The 24576-nt window shown below is 35.0% G+C and overlaps 1 pseudogene; it reads right to left on the bottom strand.

The window, feature by feature from the left end:
- Positions 1–17557: 17557 nt before the first annotated feature.
- On the bottom strand, positions 17558–18049 carry LOC112403620 (cofilin-1 pseudogene; annotated as a pseudogene).
- Between the last annotated feature and the right edge of the window lie 6527 nt (positions 18050–24576).

Genomic DNA, 24576 nt, shown 5'->3' with positions numbered 1-24576 from the left:
TAATTAGAAATTCAAGTAGGCCTCCCTTCTAGGAAAGCTGGAAATGTCCTTGAAATAGCAGTTGGTCCCACTGCACTTTTAAATATGTGTCATCTTAAGAAAGGCTTTACCTCTTATATCACAAAGTGTTTATGAGTCCTGGTTTTGAAGCTCAACACAAATGGGTTAAAATACTGGCAACATTTAGGCAGGATATTTAAACTTTTTGTTTCATCATCTTAAAATGGGGTTACTAATGCCACCTACTTCATAGCATTGTTTCCAGTGTTAAAAAGATAAATAAATATGATAAATGAAGCCCTTATTACATTGTCTGGAACATAGAAAATGCTCAATAAATGTCAAATATTTCTAAGTTATGATAATAGGTTCCAGAAAAAAAAAGGTCAAACTTTTTTTTCTTTAGTTTTGTATGCTCCTTGTTCTAACTTTCCTCTGGAGCCATAATGAGTCCCTGATGCAATTCATGTCTTCAAATTTGTTAAGAATAGCTGATGAGATTCAAGGTGAATGTAAAATATTCTATTTTTTCATATCTTGTTTTTAAGACAAGAGAAGAAAATACCAAAGAAGGGTTTAGCTCTCCTTTTTAAAAGGGCAACATAATGTAAGTCATTCAAATCCCCTCATTTCCTTATTTCAGGTTATTGAATACATTTTCTATGTCACATCCCCCATCTTTGTTTAACATATAATGCTGCAATTTACCTTCAATACCCTAACATTGTGTGTCTGCTTTTGAATGACTGTTATGACTGCTTTCAGGTATAGACATATCCAGATAAGCAAGGTATCAAAAGCGGTTATTTATGCTTTAGAATATGATTGTACAACAGTTTACCAAAGCCCTCTTATTGATTTCTAGATATCACTTATTTCTTTGAGGATATTATCAAATCTTTCTTTGTTTTTCTAGTGAGAGGACAATTAAGCATAATCTAATTTGCTAAACTGAAGGGGAGAAAAACAGAATTATTTTATACTTTAAAAATCTCTTTCCATCTTTGATCTGATATTTCAGGTAAACACATTTTATGGTATTATTCTTTCCATTTTCATATTAATATTTTTGGATTCTCCATTAAACAGATCATGGTATCAAAGTATTTCAACATATTCCTCTTTTTGGTGAATCTTATTCTGTTTATTGAGGTATTGTTACCTGAGAACTGGGTTCACCTCTAGGTGCTTGTCGAGCCAAAAGACACAACCAAGTCAAAGAGCAGGACAAGGAAGCATTTATTACTTGTAACAGATAAGGAGAAGACTGAGGATCTTTCCCAAAGCAGTGTCTCCCTGAACAGCAAAATTAGGGAAGTTTTAAGCTAAGGGAGCATGCATATTTATGACTTGTGCAAAGAGGAATTTAGTGTAGAATTGGGGATAAAGTTGGCAGGATCCAGGTTCTAATTGATTGAAGTCACAAGGGCCAGCAAAGGTCACATCATCAATTCTCTGGCTCCAGTTAGTCTCGTGGCCAATTGTTCAAGGGGGTTCAGATACTATAAAACAGTTCAAAAATATGTGTCAGAACTGGGAGTCTTAGTGACTGATTTATTGTCTCTGATATCATTATTTCTCTGGCCTGGCAATAGCTGTTTGTTCCTACATTCTCTTGTTCCCTTAAAATTATTAACTATTCAGACCTGTTCTGTATGAGCAAGCATTGTGGCCTGGCTTAGATCACAAAATGGCTTAGGCCTAAATTGGCTTCTCTTACTTTAAGAAAGCTATGTCTCATTTTCTTCCCCTGGGGACCTCTTACCATATCTGCCTACAGTATTGGTTTATTGGCTGTAGTGTTGAAACTGAGGAGAACCCTGTGGGCCCTCCCCCAGCACCAAGTACAAAGGCTCTTCCATGTCCACTGCCTCTTGTCTGTAGAAAAGCTGAAATCTCCCAGGCCTCCCTAAATCACAAAGGAGCAGGTTCAAGCAGTTAATGATGAGGACAATAAAGTTACAGATTCAGTATCTGATGCACAGTCCTGAGTCATTTTACAGGTACTATAACTGTTACCAGAGAGAAAAATCTAAGTGCATGATGACCAGATTGTAGCTATGACATAAGCTGCTCAATCTTGAGCAGTACTAAATCTATGGCTAGCACAATTCCAAGAACTGGACTCAAGAGAATGAGTTTAACATTATTGCCCAAAATAATCTATATCTTTGTGGGCATCAAAATAACTGTAGCTTGCTCTGCCCATATATGTAAGCCAGCAACTCAGATTGTCAGCAAAGAGATGCTACAGACCCATGTTGACATCTCCCACTCTGAGAATACAGCATCCTACGTCAGCAAGAGGTTACAGAAGATAGACCTTCACCACTCTTCCCATAGAAATGAAATGATATCTGAGTAGTAGGGATTTGTAAGCAGCTCTTTTGCCCCTTTCCTGCTTACCTATTTCCCTTAAACCTTGATTATAAAAATGAGATCACCAGGTAATATTTAACCTAACTTCTGACTTCTGTTCTAATAAATGCCTTGCCTAACCTGTTGATTCATTTCCTGGATTAAAAGTAGTAGGAATAAGTAATTAGGTAGTTTAAAAATAACTGACTCTTTACCCCCATCTTCCCCTTAGCAAATTTGCAGGTGGTTCACACAGGAAAGATAGCATCCAAAGGAAGATCAGGAGAAGTCAGTACGTCTACATGCAACAGAAAAATGACAAAAAATCTGACCTCCTACCTTAATGCTTAACTAAGATTGTTTCCCCTTTTTCCCTTTAAAAACTGTCATAGCTGAGCAGAATCTTTGGAGTTGGTTTCAGGACATGAGTCCACCTTCTTCCCAGATTGCTGGCTTTTCTGATTAAACAACTTTCCTTTCTACCAACACTTGCCTCTTGATTATTGGCTTTTGATCAGAGGGCAGCCAAACTTGTGTTTGGTAACACTGTTGCCTATTGTTTTATGCAAATCTTTTGTTAGTGAAGGGTCTAATGAAGTCCAGTGTTTTAAGTTTTTCATTGCATCTCTATTTCATAATTTTAAATCTTTTAAAAGATAGTCTTTATCACTTTAGAGACCGTATCACTATATTTTGTTAACCAATATCAAATAGTTGACTTTCTTCCATTATGCTTTTTCATCATAAAATTAATATCACATTACAGAATTTTTTGGAAATAAAATGCATGGATGAATTACTTATCAATTGCTGCATAACAAATTACACCACTTGCTACATAACAAATTACATCAAAATCTAAGAGCTTAAAATAGCAATAGTGAACATTTTATCTCACATAGTCTTTGAATTAGGTTTTCAAGAGTGACTTAACTGGGTGTCTCATGATGTTGCAGTGGAAGGGACAAATAACCCACTAGAGTGGCATGAAGACTACTATAAACTGAAAAATTTTGGACAAACAGCCCCAGAAAAAGCCTTATCTGAACATCCCTTTGATTGATGATTAAAGTAGGGCTTTCTGAGGATTAAACTGCCATAAATCCCCCTCCATGGAAGCTTCCAGCCAAAAAGGAGACTGCCCATTAGCACCAGGGTGAAAAATTGTGTAAACAAGCCCAATAGAACCTTCCATACTTTCTCACTGAAACCACAAATCCCCACCTCCCTTTGTTAAGCTGGTATATAAACACTTACCCCTGATTGTTTGGAGAGCCACTTCTTGTAAAGTGCTCCAGAACTCATGTTTTCTCTTGTTAATCTACTGTTATCAATTCATTCACAGCCCCACTACCACCATAGCTACCACATGGACCTAAGGTGGTAGAGGAAACCTTTTCCTCCCAACACAGTCCAAATGTCAGCATAGGTTGCCATCATCTGAAGGTTTGACTAGGATTGGAGGATCTGATTCCAAGGCTCATGAACATGGTTGGCAAGTCCTTGCTGGGTGTCAGAAGGGGGTCTCAATTGTCCTCATGATGTGCAACTCTCCATATGACTGCTAGAGTATCCTCATAGATAGGATGGCTGACTTCTCCCAGAGTGAGTGATCATTAGAGAAAGCAAAAGACAACCTATAATATATTTTATGACCTAGCCTTAGAACTCAGACATTGTCATTTATGCAATATTATATTGGTTACACAAGTCAGCCTTATTCAGTGTGGGAGGGGATGATACCAGTCATACATACAAGGAGACAATATCCTTGGGGACCATTTTGGAGCCTGGCTATCACAATGGCTTTTTTTTTTTCTATTTAGTTGAAATTCTATAGTAAATGCTATTCTTAATTCTACTTTTAAAATTAACATTATATATAAAACCATTTCTCTTCGTTATATCATCATCATAATCATCCTTTTCAATGAATATGTAGTACTCCATAATTTAATTATCAATTATACTATTCTTGATATTTAGTCTCATTCTAAAATAGATAATTTTGACAGTTAATCATTTCTTTTTTTATAGAAGTACTTAGCAGTCTTTTCACAACATTAACCCCATAAAAACAATTGTCATTTTGTTTTAACGGAAAATAAAGTGTTACTTATGACTGTACCCAGCTTAGACTTGATGAATTAAGCTGGTCTAATTCCTTCCTTAGAGAAGTATTTGAGAGAAGCATTTTTGTGTCTCTGGAAACTCTTTGTGTTATGTGAATAGAACACAGGGTAATGAGCTGACCTATTTTTTTAGCCACATCTTTTGTCATTAAGAATCTGAAAACAGGAAAGACCTATGCTTAAAACCCTTATAGGATCTTCATTCATTACACAATAATGTATAAATAAATATGGCCTAAAAAGGCCTGTCACAAATTGTCCTCTGCCTACTTTATCTCTTCAATCTCCTCTATCATATAACCATACATTTTACCCAAGCTGCATCCATGAGAGGTATTCAGGCCTTGAACAGACCAAACTGTTTTACCCAGGCTTTCCTTTATTCATGTTGCTCTTGCAGCTTGTGATGCCCTCTTGTACCTGTAATGCTGCCTCTCCCATTTATCTCACAAACTACTCATCTTTCTTTAAAGGAACACACATAAGGAAGGAGTTGTCAATCCTATCTGGAAAGGGGGTTTAGGGAAATTTCTTTCAAGATAGAATCAACAACTCTTTCCTTGTTTGTGTTCCTTTAAAATTTCTATCATATGACCTGTTACATTTCATTGCACTTGTTTTTAAAGTCTTTGATTTCATAATATCTTAATCAACTGTTTCCTCAGTGCATCCTTCATCTAAACATAAGTGCTTAGCACATAGCACTTGCACATTTAGAGGTTAAAGTAAATACCCTTAGAGATATTCAGCATCATTCTTTTACTTGTATTAAGAGAACTACTGTTTTTTTTTCAAGACTACTACATGAGGAGATTTTAGGAGCCTCTTGGCCTTATATTCAACAAATATTTGAGCAAGCACCCTGTACCAATCACTGTTCTAGGTGCTGGAGTATACCAGTAAACAAAATAGACAAAGTCCCTGCCCTTATGAATCTTACATTCTAGTGAGTGTTAAGAGACTACACAAATGTAGAGCGTGTAACAATGTCAGATGTTAGTAAATAATGAAGAGAAAATAAAATAGGTTTAAGGGATAAGGTAGCCAAGGAAGGCTCCTCTGAAGGCATGATATTTGTGAAGATGGAAGTGAGTGACTGAGCAATGTGATAACTAATGAAAGAGGATTCCAGGCAGCAAAAACAGCAAAGAAAAGCAAGTACCAGATGTCATCATAGAATAACAAGGAGACCAGTGTAACTGCTGCTGAATGAACAAAGACGAGAGTGTGAGGCCATGAGGATAGAGAGGAAACTGGGCATCTATTTTAAAGACCTTGGTATTTACTCAGAAGGAACAGTGAAATAACAAAATGAGACATATTCTGAAACGATTCTGCTGGAAGCATTGTAGAAATTAAGTATAGATGTTTGAGGGATAAAACAGGAATACCACTTAGAGGCTACTGAAATAATCCAGAAGAGAAATGTTGATGAATTGGACTAGGTGGGAGTGGTAGGTGTAAGGAAAATAGTCATATTTAGGATATAGTGTGAAGGAAGAGGCAACAATGATATATTGGATATCAGATGTGGAGAGAGCAATCAAAGATGACTCTGGCCTATGGTTTGAGAAACTGGAAGAATAGAGTACCTGTCTGCTGAGATAAGAAAGACTGAGGGAGGAACAAGTATGAGGGAAAGATAAGAAGGAATTTGGCTTTTACCATATTTAAATTGCATTTAGCAAGTAAGCAATTGGATATACAATTCTGGAGTTGTTCTAGTTACTATGGCTCTATAAAAATTTACCCCTAAACTTAGTGTCTTAGAACAATGGCAGCATTTAGTTTGTTCACAAATCTCTAATTTGGGCTCTGATTGTTGAGGAAGATATCTGTGTTGCACTTGGCATCCAGTTGAGTTGACCTGATGTCTGGATGTTGGAATATTCTGAAAAGTTACTCAATTACATGTCTGGTGGTAGATGCTGTTTTTTGAAACCTTATCTGGGGCTGTTGGTTGGAACAACCAAACCTGGCCTCTCCACATGGGTCCCCAAAGCAAGTATGGACAAAGAGAAACAGAGAGAGAAATGGAGAGAGAGACAGAGAGAGACAGATAAATTGCTCCATATAGGAGCTGTAATATTTTTATGAATTCATCTTGGAAGTCAAATAACATAATTTCCCATCATGACTTATTGGCTGGGACAGTCATAAGTATGCAAAATTCAAGAGGTGGGAACACAGTGTTGGTCACAATGTAATAATAGCACATAGGACGGGAGGCATAACTATGATCCATACCTGTTACCTAATTCCCTTCCTTGCAGCCTTCATCTCAGATCAACCTGGTCTTTTCTCAAAGGCAGCAGCTTTCACCAAGTGCTTGAAAACTAGAACAGAGAAAAGTAAATGTATGAATTGTCTTCTGCTGTAGGATATTTTGAAACTGACAAGTGCTTAGGGAACTTTTAAACTTGATATACTTGTCCTTAGCCTCAAATATTAATGGTCTTCAAGCAAGTAAGTCTTAAGCACAGGTAGTAAGTATACTTTACCTGATTCTATATATTTTATTATAAAATTATAACATGTCTAAATCCAAATATTCAATGTCCTGCCAATGGGAAACAAGAAGACAATAGTTTTTCTTACTTACAGATATTCAGGAATGCACTTAGAACATATTTTAAGTGATATCTCATGTCTATTTAAAGCAAATGACATAGACTGGCTGAATGGATATAAAAACAAGACCCATATATATGCTGTCTACAAGACACCCACTTCGGATCTAGGGACACATACAGACTGAAAGTGAGGGGTTGGAAAAATGTATTCCATGTGAATGAAAATCAAAAGAAAGCTGTAGTAGCAATACTCATATAAGACAAAGTAGACTTTAAAATAAAGACTGTTACAAGAGACAAAGAAGGACACTACATAATGATCAAGGGATCAATCCAGGAAGATATAACAGTTGTAAACATATATGCACCCAACATAAGAGCACCTCAATATATAAGGCAAATGTTAACAGACATAAAAGGAGAAATTGACAGTAGCAAAATAATAGTGTGGGACTTTAACAGCCCACTTACATCAATGAACAGATCATCCAGACAGACAGTTAATAAGGAAACACAGGCCTTAAATGACACATTTGACCAGATGGACTTAACTGATATTTATAGAGCATTCCACCTGAAAGCAGCAGAATACACATGCTTCTCAAGTGCACATGGAATGTTCTCCAGGATGGATCACATGATGGGCCACAAAGCAAGCCTTAGTAAATTTAAGAAAACTGAAATCATATCAAGCATATTTTCCAACCACGATGCTATGAAATTAGAAATCAACTACAAGGAAAAACCTCAAAAAACACAAACACATGTAGGCTACACAATATACTACTAGACAACCAATGGATCACTGAAGAAATCAAAGAGGAAATCAGAAAATGCCTAGAGACAAATGAAAACTAAAACACAAATGAAATCCAAAACCTATGAGATGCAGCAAAAGCAGTTCTAAGAGGGAAGTTTATAGAGATAAAATCTTACCTCAGGAAACAAGAAAAATCTCAAATAAACACCCTAATCTTACCCCAAAGCAACCAGAGAAAGAAGAACAAACAAAACCCAAAGTTAGTAGAAGGAAAGAAATCATTAAGATCAGAGCAGAAATAAATTAAATGGAGAGGAAGAAACAATAGAAACGATTAATGAAACTAAAAGCTGATTCTTTGAAAAGATAAACAAAATTGATAAACCTTTAGCCAGACTCATCAAGAGAAAAAAGGAAAGGGCTCAAATCAATAAAATTAGAAATGAAAAAGGAGAAGTTATAACTGATGCCACAGAAATGCAAAGGATCATAAGAGGCTAATACAAGCAACTATATGCCAACAAAATGGACAACCTGGAAGAAATGGACAAATTCTTGGAAAGGTACAGTCTTCCAAGACTGAACCAGGAAGAAATAGAAAATATGAACAGAGAAATCACAAGTACTGAAATTGAAACTGTGATTAAAAATCTTCTAACAAACAAAAGTCCAGGACCAGATGGCTTCACAGGTGAATTCTATCAAACATTTAGAGAAGAGCTAACACTGATCCTTCTCAAACTCTTCCAAAAAACTGCAGGGGAAGGAACACTTCCAAACTCATTCTATGAGGCCATCATCACTCTGATACAAAAACCAGACAAAGATACCACAAAAAATAAAAAAAAATACAGGCCAGTATCACTGATAAACTTAGATGCAAAAATCCTCAACAAAATACTAGCAAATTGAATCCAATAAACAAACCTTATTTTAAAAAGGCCTTCTGTTTTGGGATAACCAGAGGGACTCAGATATTGAACAAGGTGATATTTGTTACTGACAGACGGTATGTGATTGAAGCAGTGTTGATGGTACCCAGAGACACTGACAAAGGATACAAATCTCTTTAATGTAAGTAAAAGAAACTAAAACATAGCTGCATGTAGATGGCTATATAAAACAAGAGACCCAGGAACACTCTCCCCTTTGTAGGGGAAATATCCCTTTGTATTCAAGCCCTTATGAAGGTATCTACTGCTGATAATAATGTATGACTAATATCACGATTCATCAGATCCTTTGAGAAACTCAATCCAGGCATTTCTAGGATCATGGAAGAGTATGTTTATACCCCTATAGACACCCTAAACTGTTCTGAGAGACACACATTCAGAGTTTACTTGTTAATAATTTTCTGGTGTGATGTTGCCCAGGGAATAATTATCTTTATAATTATTCCCTGGGTTGAATCAAAAGTTGAAGCCAGGAGTCCCTGGCATCTGACCATGTCAAATAAGATTGTTTCAGACCTGCCTAACTATAGTCCCCCCAGATTGTCTTCCAAACATTTTCTAAAACAGTATAAAGTGGATATCCATTGGCACCTTAATGATTGTAGTTTGTGTGTGTACTAAGAGCAATCAGGTCCAAGTATAGTGAAATAGACACTAACGGGTATATGAAGCACCATCATTTCAAATACACAATCATAAACATTTAAACATATATCTATCTTCAAAACTAAAAAATTACTGATGAAATAAAATGAATCAAATCTTTGACTTCCAAATCTCAGTGTAACAACCACTAGTTGTATAGAAACAAAATTTCTCTGTTGAGGCGAATAAAACATTAAATTGTATCATTGACATTAATTTGAGTTTATAACTCCTCTCTCCACTGAAGTTCAAATATTCCATTGCCACATAATACAACCAGTTTAGAAAGGATTGGAAGTGACTCAATATGCTTCTGGCTTTTTAAGAAACATAAATCACGTCACAACACTTTTATACTTAAAATAATACAATCACTTCCCCTTGCAAGCAGAGTAAAATACAAACTCTTCATATGGCCAGCAACAGCCTGCTTTACCTATAGCTATCTATCTTTAAACCTCTTCTCATAGCACTTTTCACTTGGCAGTATTTTCATTGACCATGGTCCTGGTCACTCTTCTGCAAGCTGCTTCCTGCTCAAGGACTTTTAAATTGCTGCTCCTCTGTCAAGAATGCTCTTTTCTGAAAGTTGCAAATGACTGCTTCCTTCCACCTTAACCTTAGTTCAAACAGTACTTGCTAAGAGAGGTTTTTCTTAATCACACAAACCCAAGCTGAGTATCAAATTCAAGTTACTTCTTATCACATATCCTTCTTTTATTTCTTTGATAGCACTTAACACTCTAAAATTCTTATTTTATTCACTTGCTATTCATTTATTTCTCCCCCTCTCTATCTCTTTACCCCTGTATTTACAAATGCTTCTTTGTACTAGTTCCTCATTTATAGCATATATCTTTCCAACCTCTGGCCAAAAGTTTACCCTGTACCTGTCTTCTTGCTGAAAGACAGCAGATTGTTACTATATTTTTAAAATATGCGTATAAGCATTCTTGGAACTCAGTCTTGTGATCAGAGCTAGATCCATTCAAGGTGCTAAGAGATGAAGGTGTTAAGGTCAGTTGATGGTTTAATGCCCTTGAAAAATACTGTCATTTCTTCTGGAAACAATGCTTAAAGATAGGAGCTCAAGATTCTTCTACTCCCATAGCCTTGCAAAATGTATTTCTTAGATAACAAGACTTGAAAGTCCAAATTGCTCCTTGATCCATGGGTTGCAGAACAAATATGTTAGCAAGCATGAAAGCAACATTAATCTCATTGCCCATCTCCATTTGATATCTTGGATAACCAGGTGTATTGTCAATGAGCAGTAATATTTTGAAAGGAATCTTTTTTCCTGAGCAGTAGATCTCAAATTTACTAGGGAATGTAAATTTGGTGCACCAGAGGAAGGGGTTATTACTTGTTAAGTTATGCTTTCTTAGAATGCATTCTCTCTTCAACTTTAGGGTTTTTAAAAAAATTTTATTGAGATGTAATTAATAAACCATTGAATCATACGTTCAAAGTGTACAATCAGTGAATTTACCTATGTTCACAGAATTATAAAACCACTACCACTATCTAATTTCAGAATGTTTTCATCACCTCAGAAAGAAACCCATAACCATTAGTAGTCAATCAACACATGCCATCCATACAACAAGGCCCTGGAAAGAACTAATCTATATTCTGGCTCTACGGATTTTCCTAATCTGCACATTTTATTTAAAAGGAATCATACAATATGCATCTGGTTTCTTTCACTGAGCGTTAAGTTTTCAAAGTTCACTTGTGTTGCAGCATATATTAATATTTCATTATCTTTTATGGTTGAATAATATTCCATTGTATGAATAGACCTCATTTTATTTATCTAGTCATCACTTGAAGAATATTTGGGTCATTTCTATATATTTCCTATTATGAATAATGATTTTATGAATGTCCATGTACAAATACTTGTGTAGAAATAGGTTTTCAATTCTCTTGAAATTGCTAGGAGAGGAAATGCTGGGTCACATGGCAATTACAAGCATACCTCCTTTTATTGTGCTTCACAGAAATTGCATTTTTAACAAATTAAAGGCTTGTGTCAACTCTGCATTGAACAAGTCTATCAGTGCCATTTTGCTAATAACATTTGCTCACTTTGTGTCTCTGTATCACATTTTGGTAATTCTCACCATATTTCAAACTTTTTCATTACTATTTGATTTGTTATGGTGATCTGTGATCAGTGATCTTTGATGTTACCATTGTAATTATCTTGGGGTGTCACTGACTGCTCCCATAAAAAGATGGCAAAATTAATTGCTAAATGTGTGTGTTCTGACTGCTATACCGATCGGCCGTTCCCCCATCTCTCTCCCTCTCCTTGGGACTCCCTATTCCCTGAGACACAACAATATTGAAATCAACAGATTGTCAATGTAGATAAAACATCCTTCTACTGGAAGGAGATGTCACCTAGAACTTTCATAGCTAGAGAGAATTCAATGCCTGGCTTCAAAACTTCAATGTACAGGCTGACTCTCTTGTTAGAGGCTAATGCAGCTGGTGACTTTAAGTTGAAGTCAATGCTCATTTACCATTTTGAAAATTTTAGGGCCCTTAAGAATTATGCTAAGCTTACTCTGCATGTGCTCTATAAATGGGAAACAAAGCCTGGATGACAGCACATCTATTTACAACATGGTTGACTGAATATTTTAAGCCCACTGTTGAGAACTACTGCTCAGGAAAGAAGATTCCTTTCAAAATAATACTGCTCATTGACAATGCACCTGGTTACCCAAGAGCTCAAATGGAGATGGGCAATGAGATTAATGTATGCTTGCTAACACATGTGTTCTGCAGTCCATGATTCAAAGAGTAATTTTGACTTTCAAGTCTTGTTTTCTAAGAAATATATTTTGTAAGGCTATAGCTGCCATAGGTAGTGATTCCACTGATGGATATGGGCAAAGTCAATTGAAAACCTTCTGGAAAGGATTCACCATTCTAGATGTCATTAAGAATATTTATGATTCATGGGAAGAGGTCAAAATACTGACATTCACACGAGTTTGGAAGAAGTTGATTCCAATCCTCATGGTTGACTTGGAGGGATTCAAGACTTCAGTGGAGGAAGGAACTTCAAATGTGGTGGAAATAGCAAGAGAACTAGAGTTCTAAGTGGAATCTGAAGATGTGACTGAATTGCTTCCATCACATGATAAAACTTTAATGTATAAGGAGTTGTTTCTTATAGATGAGCAGAGAAAGTGGTTTCTTGAGATGGAATCTCAAGATGGTGAAGATGCTGTGAAGATTGTTAAAATACCAACAAAAGACTTAGAACATTACATAAACTTAGTTGATAAAGCAGCTGCAGGTTTTGAGAGGATTACTCCAATTTTGAGGGAAGTTTTACTGTGGATAAAATGCTATCAAGCCCTTTCCATACTACAGAGAAATCGTCCATGAAAGGAAGAGTCAATAAATGCAGCAAACTTCATTGTTGTCTTATTTCAAGAAATTGTCACAGCCACTCCAGCCGTCAACAACCACCACCATCATCAGTCAGCAGCAGTCAACATTGAGGCAAGACTCCACACGCAGAAAAGATTACAACTCTCTGAAGGCTCAGATGAGGGTTAACATTTTTAAGTAACAAAGTATTTTTTAATTAAAGTATGTACACTGTATTTTTAGACATAATGATATTGCACACTTAATATACTACAGTATAGTGTAAAACATGTTTTTTTACACACTGGGGAACCAAAAAAAATGTATAAGTTACTTTATTGAGATATTCACTTTATTGTGGTGGTCTAGAACTGAGCCCACAATATCTATGAGATATGCCTATATTTGTTACCATATTTGAGGAACTACCAAGCTTTTACCAAAACACCTGAACCATTTTACATTCTCACCAGAACTGAATGATGATGGTTCTAATTTCACCGTGTCATTACTAAAACTTACATTTTGATTAAAACCATCCTATTAGGTGTGAAGTTGTGTTGACTGACATTTCCCTAAAGACTAATTATATTGAGGATCTTTTCACGTGTTTACTGTACATTTATCTATCTTCTTCAGTGAAGTGTCTATTAAAATCCTTTACCACATTTTAATTGGGTTATCTTTTTATTATTGAGTGGTAAGAGAATTTATATATTCTCAATACAAGTCCCTTGTCAGATATGTGATTTGAAAATATTCTCTGATGGTGTTGATTGTCCAAACACAATTCTATGAAACCAGAAAAAAAACACAAACACATTAGGTATCTATTTTGTAAATAAACCTGCTGTATAACACAGGGAACTCTACTTTGCTGTACAGTAGAAACTAACACAACATTATAAAACAAGTATACCCCAATAAAAAAAAACCACAAACACATAGAAGCTAAATAATATGCCACTAAACAACCAATGGATCATTGAAGAAATCAAATAGGAGATGAGAAAATACCTGGAGACAAATGAAAAAAAAACCCAGTGACCAAATTCTATGAGATGCAGGAAAAGCAGTTCTAAGAGGGAAGTTTATAGTAATACAAGCTTACTTCAGGAAACAAAAAAAATTGCAAGTAAACAACCTGACCTTACACCTAAATGAACTAGAAAAATTAGAACAAACAAAATCCAAAGTTAATAGAAGTAAAACAAATCATAAAGATCAGAGTAGAAATAAATGAAATAGAAACTTAAAAAAACAAGGGAAAAGACAATTGAAAATAAGAATTGGTTGTTTGAAAAGATAAACACAATTGATACAACTTTAGCTAGACTCACCAAAAAGAAAAAGAGAGGGGTCTCAAATCAATAATACCAGGAATGAAAAAGAAGTTACGGTTTACAACACAGAGATACAAACGATCATAAGAAATTACTGTGAACAACTATATGCCAATAAGATGGACAACCTGGAAGAAATGGACAAATTGCTATAAGTGTACAATCTCCCAAGACTGAACCAGAAAGAAATAGAAAATATGAGCAGGCCAATGACCAGTAATGAAATTGAATCCATAAAAACAAAGCAAAACAAAACAAAACAAAACTCCCAACAAACAAAAGCGAAGGACCTGATTCATACAGAGATGAATTCTACCAAACAAAGTTTACACCTATTCTTCTAAAATTATTCCAAAAAATTGCAGAAGAAGGAACACATCCAAACTCATTCTACAAGCACAGAAACACCTTGATACCCAGAACAAAGATATAACTAAAAAAGAAAAATTCAGGCCAATATCACTGATGAGCATAGATGTAAAAATCCTCACCAAAATGTTAGCAAATTGAATTCAACAATACATTAAAAGGTTCATATACCATGGTAAAGTAGGATTTATCTCAGGTATGCATGTATGGTTTTATGTCTGCAAATCAATCAATGTGATACACCCCATTAATGAATTGAATAAAAAATCATGTGATCATCCCAATAGATGCAGAAAAACCTTTTGACAAAATTCAACATCCATTTATGATAAAAACTCTCAACAACATGGGTATAGAGGGAATATACCCCAACATTATAAAGGACATTTATGATAAGCCCACAACTAACATCATACTCAACATTGAAAAGCTCAAAGCATTTCCTCTAAGATTAGGAACAAGACAAGGATGCCCATTCTTGTCACTTTTATTCTACATAGTATTGGAAGACTTATCCACAGCAATTAGACAAGAGAAAAATAAAATGATTCCAAACTGGAAAGAAAGAAGTAAAATTTTCACTGCTTGCAGATGACATGATACTACACAAAGAAAATCCTAAATATACCACCAAAATTCTACTAGAGCCTATCAATGAATTTGGTAAAGTTGCAGGATATAAATTTAATAAAAATAAGTGCATTTCTATTCTATACACTAACAATGAACTATCAGAAAGTGAAATGAAGGAAACAATCCCATTTACCATCACAACAAAAAGAAAATACCTAGGAATAAATCTACCTAAGGAGGTAAAAGTCTGTACTTGAAAAACTATGACATGGATGAATAAAATTAATGACAACACAAACAGATGGAAGAGTATATTATGTTTTTGGATTGGAAGAATTAATATTGTTAAAATGACCATACTACACAAAGCAATCTACAGATTCAATGAAATCTCTATCAAAATACCAAAGGCATTTTTCATAGAACTACAACAAAAATTTTTTTTAATTTGTATGGAAACACAAAAGACCCTGAATATCCAAAGAAATCTTGAAAAAGAAAAACAAAATTGAAGGTAGCACACTCACTGACTTTAGACTATACTAGAAAGGTACATTAATGAAAACAGTATGGTACTGGCACAAAAACATATACATACATCAATGGAACAAAATAGAGAGCCCAGAAATAAGCCCACACACTTATGGCCAATTTAATCTATGACAAAGGAGGCAAGATTATATAATGGTGAAAAGACAGTCTCTTCAATAAGTGGTGCTGGAAAAACTGGGCAACTACATGTAAAAGAATGAAATTATATTTTTTTCACACCATATACAAAAACAAACTTAAAATGTATTAAACACCTAAATTTAAGACCTGAAACCATAAAACTCCTAGAAGAAAACATAGGCAGTACACTCTTTGACATATGTCTTAGCAATATTTTTTGGATCTGTATCCTCAGGCAAGGGAAACAAAAGCAAAAGTAAACAAATGGGACAATATCAAACTTAAAAGCTTTTGTACAGGGAAGGAAACCATTAAGAAAAGAAAAAGACACTCTATTAAATGGGAACAGATATTTTCAAATGACATGTCTGATAAAGAGTTAATATCCAAAATGTGTAAACAGCTCTTACAGCTCAATATAACAAAAAACTCAATTAAAAAATGGGCAGAAGACCTGAATTGACAGTTTCCCAAAGAGCTGTAGAGATGGCTAATAGGCACATGAAAAGCTGTGCAACATAGCTAATTATCAGAGAAATGCAAATGAAATCCACGAGATATCAGCTCACACTTGTAAGAATGGTTATCATAAAAAAGAACACAAATACCAAATATTGGTGAGGATGTGGAGAAAAGGGAATGCTTGTACACTGTTGGTGGGAATGTAAACTGGTGAAGCCATTTTGAAAATCAGTATGGAGGTTCCTCAAAAAGTCAAAAATAGATCTACCATAGGATCCTCTAATTTCATGCCTGGGTATATATCCAAAGAAAATGAAAACACTAATTTGAAAAGATATATGCACCCCAATGTTCATAGCAACATTATTTACAATAGCCAAGATGTGGAAGCAACCTAAGTGTCCATTAACAGATGAATGGTTAAAGAACATGCAGTATATATATACAATGAAATATTACTCAGCCATAAAAATAATAAAATTTTGGCATTTACAACAACATGGATGGACCTAGAGGGTATTATGCTTAGTGAAATAAGTCAGAGAAAGAGAAACACTCTATGTTACCACTTATATATGGAGTCTAAAAAATAAAACAAATGAATATGACAAAAGAGAAACAGACTCACAGATATAGAAAACAAACTAGTGGCTACCAGGGGGAGAGGGAAGGAGAGAGGGGCAAGATGTACAAACTACTATGTATAAAATAAGTAAGCTACAAGTATATATTGTACGTCACAGGGAATATAGTCAATATTACATAACTTTATTTATTGATTGATTTTTATTGTTGTGTGTGTACGTGTGTGTTTTTAATTGAAGGTCCCTTACTGGTCCGGCTTCCATGAGTGGCTGTGACCAGGGGAAAAAGGGAAGGGGAACCAAGCGGTGTAGGGAGGGGCCATCTCCACAACATTCCATTTATACACAGAACTAAACAGACAAGCACAGAGTCACTATTGTGGTTAGACGTTAGCAGCGCGGGAAAGGGGAGGAACAGGTGGGAAGTTGGGGTGTTGTCAAAAAAAATACAGGCCCCCCCAAATAGGGGTCCCTGGGGAGAACTTGATCTGTTTCAACCCAAGAGGAATCAGAAGATCAAAAGCTGTTTGGGAAGGCCAGAACTGTCAGGGATGGAGGGAGAAGGAGGAAGATCCAGGGGGTGGGGTTGCTGTTTGGCAACTGGTGTGAAGGGATTGCCCTCCTCGTGCTGGGATCCCCCCAACCCCTCAGGTCTGGCAGGAAGGGGGCAGCCTGCAACCCCCATAGGCAGGTCTGGGGCTGCCAGATGCTCCAGGCAGGGGGCTGGAAGGAGCTCACAAAGGCTTGCCCTCCAGGGAGAGGACAGCGCTGCTCCCCAGCTTCTCTGCCAGGGTGCAGGGGTCCTTGACCTCCTTACAAGTTTGCTTGTAATTCATCTTGATCTCCGTCATCTTCTTCTTAATGGCGTCCTTGGAGCTGCCATACATCATTTTGCTCTTAAGGGGTGCACACTCAGGGGTCCAGAAGATGAACACCAGGTCCTCCTTCTTGCTCTCCTTGGTCTCATAGATTGCCTCATAGAGGACGTAGTGGCAGGCTTTGTCCGGCAGCATCTTGACAAAGGTGGCATAGGGGTCGTCTACAGTCTGGCCCACATCACCTACCAGGATCTCCTTGCCCTCCTCCAGGATGATGTTCTTCTTGTCCTCGCTCAGGCAGAAGAGCACCACCTTCTTGTCCTTCTTCACCTCCTCTGGTGTTGACAACTTACACATCATCATGTCATTGAACATTTTGATGACCCCTTCAGAGACAGCCACACTGGAGGCTATGTTTCCAGAAGCAAAAAGGAGAGAGCAAGGAGAGCCAGAAAAGAAAAGAGCTGCTGCAGCTGCTGCCAGGATCCAACTTATCATAATAAATTTAAATGGACTATAATCTGTTAATTTAATTGCTATGTTTTACACCTGAAACTAATATTGTAAATCAACTATACTCAATTAAAAAATTATCAAATTTTGTTATTGACCATGTTTTTGGTGTTGTATCTAAGAAGTCATCACTAAACCCTAGGTCACCTAGAGTTTCTCCTATGTTATTTTCCAGGAGGTTTATACCTTTGCATTTTACATTTAGTTTTCAGATTCATTTTGAGTTAATTTTTGTGAATGGTGTAAAGTCTGTCTAAATTAATTAATTAACCTACTTTCTGTCTTCCTTCCTTTCTTCCTTTCCATGTGGATGCCCAGTTGTCCCATCAGAAATTATTGAAAAGACTATACTTTCTCCATTAAATTGCCTTTTCTTCTTTGTCAAAGATCAGCTGACTATATTTATATGGTTCTATTTCTGGGCTCTCTATTCCATTCCATTGATCCATTTGTCTATTCTTTCACCAGTTTCAAACATTTTCATTATTGTAGCATTATGATAAGCCTTGAAGTCGATTAGTGTCAGTACTCCAACTTTGTTCTTCTTAAATATTGTGTTGGTTATTCCAGGTTTTTTGCTTTCCATATAAACTTTAGGATCAGTTTGTCAAAATACACAAAATGGCTGGCTGGGGTTTGGATTGAGACTGCATTAAATCTATAAATCAAGGTGAGAAGAACAGAGATCTTGTTAACATGAACTCTTCCTATCTATGCATATGGAATATCTCTCATTCATTTAGAATCATCTGATTTCTTTCATCAAGAGTTTTGTAGTTTTCATTATACATATTTTGTTAGATTTATAACTAAGGATTTCATTTTGGGGGGGTCAAAGATAAATAGTACTATGCTTTTAATTTCTAATTCAAATTGCTAACTGTTGCTATATAAGAAAGCAATTGACTTTTATATATTAATCTTGTATCCTTCAAATTCGCTAGTCATTTATAAGTTCAGTGAAATTATTTTGGGTCAATTCTTTGCAGTTTTCTACATAGACATTCATGTCAAAATGACTTTTTAATTGTGATAAAATATGTGTAACATAAAATTAATGAATTTAATGATTTTAAGTGTTTAATTCAGTAGTGTTAACTATATTCACATTGTTGTGCAATCACTCTCTAGAACTTTTCATCTTGCAAAACTGAAACTCTATACCCATTAAAATACGATTCCTCATTCCACCCTGTCCCCAGACCCTGGCAACCACCTTTCTACTTTATGTTTCTGTGAATTTGACTATTCTAGATATTTCATATACGTGGATATAAGTGAAATCATACAGTATTTGTCTTTTTGTGGTTGGCCTAGTTCACTTACTATAATGTCCTCAAGGTTTGTCCATGATGTAACATGTATCAGAATTTCCTTCATTTTTAAGTCTGAATAATATTCTATTGTATGTATATATCACATTCTGTTTATCCATTCATCCAACAATGGCCCCTTAGGTTGCTTCTGCCTTTTCCTTATTATGAATAATAGTGCTATCAACATAGGTGTACAAATATCTCTTCAAGACCTTTGTATATACACCAAGGATTTCAATAGGTATCAGAGACTAAAATTTCCACTGGTGTCCTTGTTTTTGTCTTCCCTGTTGTTCTGGGGTTTCCCTAGAGACTTCTTAAATATTGCCTGAGATGCACCTCTTTTTTTTCAGTTGTATTCTTCTATTATTAAATAGGATACCTATTGATGTGCTGATGAGGTGTGGGGCAGGTGAGGTGTTCTATATTCCTATGACTAGGTCTCAGTCTTCTAATGAGTCTTTGGCCCTAGCCTATGACTTTCCACGTATATCTCAGTTTTGTTTGCCCCTGTCCCCTTAGGAGTGACAGGAAGGCTAGAAAGTATTGGAGTTGGGTATTTCCCTTCTGCCAGATTGTTAAGTCCCTGGTAAAACTCAGGTAGGTTAGGCTCTGACCTAGGTTTCTATTGAGGGTGGGCCTTATTAAGAAGAACTGAACGCTCTGGGCGTATCTTAAAATGGCTGTATTTCCCCTCTCCCTGCTGGAGGCACAAAGGGATTTTCCTCTGATGTTCAAACAGTCATGAAAAGTATGGGGGCTCCCCTAAGACTGCACTTCCCTGCAGTTTTGAACTTTCAAAGTAGTCCATACTGAGCCTCCAGCAACTCATCAGTTACAGATTAGGTTTTCCTACCCTGGCACCAGTTCCCATGGAGGTTTCTGCTTCTGAGCTTCTACTCTGATAAATTGTGATTCTCTTTTTCCACTATTTCTTCAATTTTGGGGGCTGCATTTGCCCTGAGACCTCAGCTTTCTGATGGATCTAAGAAGAGTTGCTGATTTTCAGTGTGTTCAGTGTTTTTCTTGCTGTGTGCATGAGAGAACTGACATCCAAACCCCTTACATGCTGGACCAGAAACCAGAAGTCTAAGCCAATAATATTCTAAAACATAAATATTACCACATCAGCCTTATGCTTAAAACCCATCAATAGCTCCTTATTGCTTTTAGGATATAAACCTAATCTTAGATATTTCCCAAAGGCCTTGGTTTTTCTTATTCCTGGACTTAAAGAGGAGACAGGTCAGTGAATATCTCGTCTTCTTACCTAATGATACTCATGATTACCTATTTCGACGGAATGTCATCCACCTCTGCACATGCATAAGTATGAATGAATATTCAAGGAAGCAATATCCCTTTGTGCATATCGACTATATTGTTTTCCCACCTACAATCTAAATATAAAGCAATTAAATCTCACCAAAGGATTTGACTTTTAAAAAGCAAAATTGGGGATATGGCAAAAATCAGTATGTTGAGGTCAATCATTACTCAGTAAACCAATTTATTTTAAAGCTAAGAAATTAGACATAAAGAACATGAAGGTTACTTGTGTTAACATGCAATTAATTTCAATATTAGTATACTCATCCTTAAGTTGTGACATAGGGACACAATACTGAAGAAGACTGAAGAAATCATTTTTTAGAACTTAAGTAAAATGAAAACTTCTTAATTACTTTCCTTACGTATCAATTTACTTGAGCAAAGAATTGTCAGGTGAAGGAATTTAGGAATAGGTATAGAAATTAGAAGGCAATCCTTATTTAATGTCACATAACTTATTCATCCCTAATGATAGATTTAATGTTTGCATAAGTGAAATATGAATCATACGTCAAATGCCAAAATATGTAAAAGCCACATTTAGGAAAAATAATCTCTCCTCACATCCAAATGTCAAGTAAGTCTCTATTAATTAATTTCTAGCAATTACTGTGGATATCAATCCATAACTTACCAGATCTATTACACTAGTTTTAAAGGAAAACTAAATAAGTAAAGAGAAATCAATAAGGTCATATGACTTCTTTTTCTATGTTTTCTGATCTGCATTTACTTTGAATACAAAGGTCATTTATTTTCAAGAAAACTACTTTGAACTTATTTATTTAAAAATGTATTTGTCAATAAAATGACTTGAATTACTAACTCCTAACTCCTGTTTTCTCAATACCATTTTTTGTATAGTATGGCCCAGGACAAGCTACTCTGCCACAAAATTTCTAGATTCTGAGTAAAATGTAGTTTTTGTTGTTGGAATTAAGGGACACCTCCAATAAGTCACTGGAGCAAAGGAAAACTAAAATATTGAAAAACAATAGTATGTAAATTAAGAAAAGAATAAGTATTTTTAATTTTCCCTATACACTAATAGGTTCTGGGATGTTAAATGGGAGGTAAAAAGCTCTTCTTGAGTCTGCTGGGTCTTGACTGTCTTCAGCTCCACATGCCAAAGTGGCATATTTTAGGGTGGCACATTGTGTTACCCTTCTGTTACCCAATAGCAGAGCCTCACATTTTATGAAGCAATTAATACAGTTGCAAGGAAATATTGCCAATTCCACCAACATAGTGAGTCAATACAGCTCTCTTTAAAGAATTGGAAAAAAATATACTAGATTTGAAAAACAAAGTAAGCTTGATTTATTGCACTTACGTAAAACACTGCAACAAACAAACAGAAAACACACATTGAACATTAATGAAGACTGACCACCATAAAACAAGTTTTGTTTTAAAACTCTTATGTTTCACTGTAAGCACATTTAAAGAGTTCTATAAATCTTGTAGAGATGACAAAAGGAACTATACATGGTAAAAAGTCCTAGTATACTAGACAATACTCCAGTGTTGTCTATAAGTCCTATTTTTCCGAGGTAGCTGAGATCTTCACTTAAGGTGAATATTAAAAGGTGAAACTTCTGCATCACTTCGAACTTTCATTTAAAACCCGCATTTTTTTCCTATGAAGTCTCTATCCTCTGTAATCCATTGGCTTGCCAGTGTGGCACACTGACTCAACATTATTAGGATGAAATCAGATATTTCTCACCATCTTAATCACAGAAGATCAAAAACTAAAATGAATTTCCAAAATGTCAGTTATCCAGAGAGCCAGTCTATTTTTAGACAACTGATCTACAAATCACCAAACCACTTCAGGGTTAACAAGTGGTATCTGGTATGTACTGGTAAATAGCATTAAGTTTAACTAACTTTTTATTCTCTTTAATTTTACATATTTTCAAAAATAGTAAATCTCATTAAACTTTAACATTATGTTATGCTCTAATAAATTATATACATTTGTTTTCCATGGTAATTATTAGAAACATATAGCTTTGCCATTCATAAACAGCTAAATTAGCACAATTACATTTTAAAATGTTTCTTTGGCATTTTTTTCCCTTTTGAGCATCAGTGAAAAACTCACGCCTATGTCAAAGGTTACTCAGAATTTTGTAACCAGAGGTTTAAGGTCAGTATTGCCATTTATATATACAATTCACTATATAACACTGAAGACAAAGGAATTTTTAGCTAAGATTTTATTTTTTTTGGGGGGGGGGGGAATCCTAGGTGATTATATTAGCTTCCTCCTGAGTGTAAGTGATTAAATGGCATAATATCCTAAGTATGGTTTATAGGGCTATTTATAGGAAAATTATAGTTTTGAGTAATATTATTTTAGCTATGTATCTTATTTATAAGAGATTATTTGTAATACTGTTTTTATGGTGAGCTAAAAGAGAGCGTTATTTGAGTTTTTGTTGGTTTTAAGCACTACTTCCTGCTGTTTTTAGAAATCTATAAATAATATCTGAAAACTTTGACCCACTTTTCTATCTCTAATTTTTTTTTATCACAACAGTTGCTATATTGACCAATTCTCTGATTCTCTTATTCCTTTATTATTTTTTGTTTTTCTTCTTGAAGGTAAAATGAAGCTGACTCATATTTTGATAATCACTTGAAATCTACATAATCCCCCTTTGTTAAATAACACTTTGTTAAATAAATCTTTCAAGCTGCAGGCAAAACTACTGTTCAACTTTGATCATTTTTAAATAACATTTCATAGTAGTTACAAAGATATGCTAATAAAGGAAGTGGGATGGGTAATGCACTAATATATCTAAAACAATTAAACCAGGTCAAGTGATAGAACATAGAAAGCCTGTCTATGTAGAATTTCCATTTTCCACATTAACAGAAATATTTATTAATAATCACTTAATGGAATTAAAAAATACCTTTATAGATGTTGATCCTAGGTCACTGAGAAGACTGATAAATTCAGACATTCCACTAAATCTTGAATGTATGACTATTATTTCTGTCCAAATTTTTGCTTATTTTATCATTGTATGGCAAATAAATTTTGAATGAGCTGAATCATGCACAAAATCTCCATGCATGAAAAAATTTGTTTTCCTCTTCATAAAAGAAGTTAAATTTTTATTTTTATTTATATCTTTTTTTAGAAAGACTGGGAGAAGTTAAATTTTTAAATCATCTTTTTTTCTAAGAATATACTTTAATCAGAGAATAATCCTTTAAAACTACACTAGTTAAAGACCTTAAATTTTGGCCCTTGTATAGGTAATTTTTCAAAAGTTTGTGGTTTTTGTTATAATCAAATTGTATCACTGACATAATGGATCCAAACAATTATTCTGAAATTGACCATTAAAAGCATCCTTAAGAAAATCTTAATCATTAAATTGGATGAAGAGGGAAAAGAAAACTGAGAAGTATTTTTAATCATTGAACTGTTTATGCTCAGGACATTAAATTTCATAAATGCTCTGAATTTAGGAAAATATACTAGTGTGTGAGTTGGTTCTATTTAATGAAAATTTGATTTGGTCATATTTCAATTTTTTTAGTTTTGTTTTACGTAAATACTGGTTCACTTGATGCTTTTTGAAAGAGTAAAATATTTTGTCAAGAAAACAGCTGAACTTAGCAAATTATAATAGTTCTAATATTGTGTTCATCTTGATTTTTAAAATTCTTTTAAGAGCTGGAAAGGAAGATCTAGTCACCTCAATTTTAGTTGGGCAAAAAAAAAAACGATGGATAGAGTAGAAAAAA

The sequence above is a fragment of the Neophocaena asiaeorientalis genome, unplaced genomic scaffold (assembly GCF_003031525.2).
Source record: "Neophocaena asiaeorientalis asiaeorientalis breed wild unplaced genomic scaffold, Neophocaena_asiaeorientalis_V1.1 scaffold520, whole genome shotgun sequence".
NCBI lineage: Eukaryota > Metazoa > Chordata > Mammalia > Artiodactyla > Phocoenidae > Neophocaena > Neophocaena asiaeorientalis.
This window is presented reverse-complemented; position numbering and strand designations above follow the sequence as displayed.